Consider the following 5,843-nt stretch of genomic DNA (forward strand, 5'->3'; position numbering starts at 1 on the left):
TGCTCTCCCAATAATTTTTTTAACTGTGACCTGGTCTTGACCTCTGGTTTTTACCTATTCTCTTGTTCCTCTTACTCAGCTGCAATCTCCTGTTTCTGATCATCAGTTTTTATCTGTCCCCATTACTCTGACTCTGCTCTTCTAAGCTTTTAGTCTTAAATACCTGTAGCATCCTTCTCTGTGGCTCGGCCTAACTCCTACTACCTTCTTTCAAATTCTCCTCCACACCGACTCCCATCTAGACTTTCTCATGCCTTCTCTTCCCAGCTCAATGATACACATTTCCTTCATTATAGCTCCTGTTCTAAGCTTTGGTTTTCTCTTTTCTGCCACTTTCCCAGTACTTCCCTGATAAATTTCTGATTATTGAAGCTGCTAGTAGCAAAAGCAGAGGTATACTAAGAAACAAGTCTTCCAGGAGTGATATGTGTAAACTTGGGAGGAATGTTGACATTGGAGAAACTGGAATTCAGCTTCAAAAAAAGGAGGCTATACATGAATAAATTGAGTTTTCCCATTTATAACCCAGTTTAATTGCTTTGATTTGTTCTTTAGTTAAAAAAAAAAAAAACAAGTTAGTAAAAAAGACTGTAAAGTTAATTATTTAAATGAATTGAGAGATTCTTTTAATGAATTTCTTGCAGGCAACTTTGATCAGAATAATCAAATTTATTTGTACATATGGTTAATTCTCAAATACATACACACACACACACACACACACACACCATTCTCAAATATATATATACACACACACAAACATATGCATATGTGTATATATATAACAACCAAAGTCTGATATAAAGCTATTTTGTAAAATAGTAAATATTAGACAAAATTATCAGCCAGCAATAATAATCCAGGTACTTTACAACTTTTCTAATTATAAATACATTCTTATATTTTATTATCCTGCTTATTTTATTATTGTTTTATTCCCCAACAATATCTAGCCTGACCTGTAATTCATGCCAAAAACACTAAAGCCAACTCTCATTACTACTTCACACACCATATGATTTTCTACTACCCATCTGCTAAAACACAAAGTGACCGTAGAAGTGAAGATGCCATTTTCAATGAAGAAAAGCACTCATAACAGTGAGAAAGCAAATTGCACTCACAATAAATGAAAAAAAGAAATCAATCACTTTGCCTTATTAGTCGTCTGCTGCAGGCACTGGTTTTTGGGCTTTCTCTAGGGCGCTAGAAATGTTGGTCAGGGAGTTACTAATACATACATGGTAGTTGAAGTCATGGGGTTAAATAATATTTCTAAGAGACCCTCGCTATATGGCATTAAGAAAAAATCCATGCTGGATTAGTAGGAGATAAGTTTAAAACTGCAGGACTTTTCAGTCTCTCTAAAATCAGAGTCAACTATCAAAGTCAAAGTATATGTCTCTAGCCCAGCCTCCCCCCGCCCCACCCCCCGACACACACACACACATACACACATACACACTCACACAAATTACACCAACCACTTAAATTACTTATATGTATATAAAAGTATGGCAGATTTATACATGACTGTTGAGGGAAAAGGCAAAGTAAAGCCATAAATATAGGTAGAGTTAAGAGTAAGCATTTGTTAAAATCTCTGTGGTGATCATGATTGCAATTTTCAGAAAATGTAAAAACAAAAAATAAATATTCTTGAATTTTATAGATCTTTACACATGCTCTGTGAATGCCACACATACACACACACACACACACACACATACACACACACACACGTACCTATACAGCTGTATTTTTAGCTCTACATAGATATTTAATGGCCTTAGCCCTTAGTAAAATTACAGTATGGTTAAAATATGTCCCTGGCAGTTCAGAAATGTGGAATTTTTTAAAAAACTAGCATTAATACTTAAAGATTGAAGGTTTATCTCTTTGTTTTTTCAAGGTCTTCTTTAATTTCTCTCAGCAATGATTTTAGACAACTTTTGATACAATTATCTCAATTATTTTATATTTTTCAATGCTATCATAAATGGTATTTTATTTTTATTTTCCAATTTTTATTGTAAATATATGTATTCATCACATACAGAGAGAATTGTTTTCATATTGACCTATATTCTGTGACATTACAAAATTTGTTTGTTGGTTTTAGTAGTTTTATTTTGTAGGTTATGTAGAATTTTCTATGTACATAGTCTGCAAATAAAGACAGTTTTACTTCTTTCTAAAAAAAAAACAAATGAAAAAACTACTTGGAAGTCACTTATTAATAAAATATTAATTTTACAGATGAAGACACTAAGAATCAGTAAAATGAAATAATATCTCAAATCTCACACAGACGATTGCTTTTTCAATCTCTGTGACATTTCCTTTATAATGACAGGAAGCAGCTGTCTTTGGGATTTTCCTCAGGGTGAAGGCCACATCTGCATGTAATTTGCATGTATTCCTCTAGCCTTGAGTGGTGGCTAATTTTAAAATCCAAACTTGGTTTTCAGAATGACAAGATGCCAAAGGTTTATATTTTCCCTCATGAGTGTAGCAGCACTGCCATTTATTGAGTATTAAATGTGCTAAGCATCCTGCTAGGCACTTGATTCATATCGTCTCATTTCATCCTTACAGCAATCTTGCATATTGGATATCTTGCATATTATCCTCACTTTATCAATGAAGACAATGAAGCTGAGAAAATAGATATTAGTCTCCAGATAGTATACTGGGTAGATAATAAAATCGAGATTTAAAACCAGATCCATTTGATTACCAAGCCTTTTTTCTACACTTCTTCGATCACTGGATTATATTACCAGGATCCAGGGATAATAGAGAGGAGACAGAGGGCCAAAGAAAGTCAGAAATACCTATACACTTCTCTAGGAGGAAACTCTCTTTTCAAGCCAACCTGGCACTGCTGATGATTTGCACTGTTAGAATGATAGATAATGCTGTTCCAGAACTAATAAGCATGGGCTTGATGGGCTCAGTTTTACCAGAGCAGACTTTAGTGGCCTCCTTTATCAGCTTGATTAGTAAAATAGAATATCTTGCAACAAAGTTCTGGTAATCCTGAAAAAGAACAGGTATGAATTTGGAATATTGCTTTATTAAAATTATATATTTTAATTCAGATATTAAATCTAGTCCAGTATGAATTTTTGTAACAAATTCTCAAACCACAGAATATTAGGAAATGGTATCCACAAGTCATGGGGGACAGCTGGAAAGAAATAATATTTCAGGCTTGAGCAACTTCTTTGATGTGCCCTAACTTCCAGAAGCCTGAAGACATGGATTCCACCTTAATAAATGCCAGGTGTTAATTTTACACGGAATCTGGAAAGTAATTAAAAATAGACAGGATTAGATCCAAGAAGTAATTTTGGTTTGGTTAGGAGTTATGATGTTCAGTTTGCCAATATACAAAAATATACCCTGAAATATGGCCAAGGAAAGAAATAATGTTTGCCCCTCAGCCTTTCCACTGAAGTTCAAGAATTCAAACCCTTCTGAAAACATCATACCAGCTGACATGTTGGGTTCTGTCACTCTCTGACTTAAAACCCTTCAATGGGTGCTTACGATAAAATCCAAACTCTTAAATGTGGACTTTATGGCTCTCCCTTAGTGCCTCCTCTTCTTTATTTTTAGCCACTCCGCTCATTGTGCTGCCCAGTCATAGCCAATTTCTTTCAGACTCTGTCTCTTTTCCAAGACTTAGCTCATGCTCCTCTGGCTGGGTAAGTATCACTCATTCTTCAGTCTCACTTGGATATCACTTTCTCCAGGAGCTCTTCCCTGACTCCCAAGCCTGGGTTAAGTAACTCCTCACAAAGCCCCCACTTTCCTCTGTACTTATCATAGGTCTTTATAATTGCTTGTTATATGGGGTTTTTTTGGGGGGGGGCGGTGTTGTTTTGTTTTGTTTTGTTTTTGCTAGTTGTTAAGTTCTATGATGGCAAAGACAGGTTGCTAATTAGCAAATATTTGTTGCGTGTCCACTCTACGCTAGACACTTGGGGTACTGTGTTAACACAGATATAAAAGATTCTATGCCTACCTTGCCATCACTGCATCCTAATACGAAGTATATGCTTTTCCTCTCAGATAAAATGTATTTATAATGGAAAATGCTTGTAGGAATATCGTGGATCTTTTCATTTGCTGCACATACATGAGGCAGGGCAACTTCCAGAGGGTGGAATCCTGCTCTTTTGGAGTGGAAGCAGAGTGGTACGGAGGACAACCATTAGAGACTGCCTCCTGCTTGGGCTAGATCAGGCAGTGCCCATGGAGAAATACTTTGGTGTACTTTTGGAAGACAACGTGCCAAGCTGTATGCTAGGAGCAAGATATTGTCTTTGTCCTCTTGGAAACAAGATGTTTCAAAATACCCTAAGCATGAATTCTAGTGGTCTTGATGGTATTTCCCCCTGCCCATTAATAATGAATGTATTAGCTAACACTAACCTATTATAAGATTCCTTTCCTATATGATAGCTAATTTACTTAATAGAACTCCTGATAGGTATTATGCATGCCAAGAAATCAATAATATTAGAAATGAAGCAGTCTAGGAATATCAACTGCAGAAGGCTGCCATTTGTACTCAATACATTTAAGTTTGCTGAAGACTTACCATTTAGACTCTATCTCTATGGTTTTGTAACACCTGGACTAAAGTAGGCATCTCATCCAATTATTCAAATATATTGATTGATATGTAAATTTAGACCATCAATAAGAATGAAGTAAGGTGATAAATTAACCCCTAGGCACTCTAGATTTTGAAAGCCCTCTTTCTCTCTAGTATAATTTGTGCTGCTGTATCAATTCAGAAAATATTTCATTTGCCACAGATGTACTGAGGTAAGATAAATTGTTACCATCCGGATGATTGACTCTCTAATTTTCTGCTACTATAAGTGCAACTCATATATGTAAGAATCTTCACCCATTAAGCAGATTATATCATTTTATATCTTTCTCTCAATCTAAGAGCCACTGGTAAAATGAAAGAGGTTGAGAGACAGGAAGAAGATGAAGAAAGAAAATGGAATATTATATTGGATGCTTGGAATGAGTCTACCTCCAGGGTGGCTTGCGGGAGAGAGATGTCTGTTAGTCTTGTGTCCATATGAAATAAATAATTTATTAAGAGAAGAACTTTGGATTTCTGAACATTCATGTTAATTTTATCAAATCTCTTTAAAATTATAACGTAAGAAAAACAGTACTGATGCTGCTAAGTAGATGCAGGACTGGTTACTGACCAAATAGATCAGAAGTGACAACCTAAGTATCTGCAGGGAGAAGCCTCAAAGAGAGTCATTTCTGTCTCTAAAACACTCTGCAAAGGCTCAGAGGTTAGGACCATCAGCCCGCAGGGCTAGCAAGGGCCTTGGGGAGGCATCATGCTGAAATAGGGTATTGTTCCATGTCTATACATTAAATAGAAGGGTCTTTCAAACAGACAATTACTAATCATAGGAACAGCTAAAAGTTGTCTGAGAAAGGAACTAAGAACAGCAATAGTTATTATTTACACAATCATAGCAATGTTAACATGCCTGTATAAACAAAATGTGTGGGAAAACTATATTGGGAGGCTGAAGAAAAGGGAGCTTAGGGTGTGGTAAAGACAAGGAAAGGTTATATTTTCAACTACTACAACAGGAAGTCAGTAAATAATACTTAAAATTGATATATTGAGAAACATCAGTTAGAAATAGTATTTACAAATATGGAGAAAATAGTGGGGTGGGGGAAAGCTATAAGAGTTGAAAGTTGTTGCCTCGGGGACATGAGATAGAGTAGGACAGGATAAGAGACAGCTTTTCAATGAGAAGCTTCTAGCTTTATATGATTCC

Source organism: Pteropus alecto, unplaced genomic scaffold, assembly GCF_000325575.1.
Source record: "Pteropus alecto unplaced genomic scaffold, ASM32557v1 scaffold73, whole genome shotgun sequence".
NCBI lineage: Eukaryota > Metazoa > Chordata > Mammalia > Chiroptera > Pteropodidae > Pteropus > Pteropus alecto.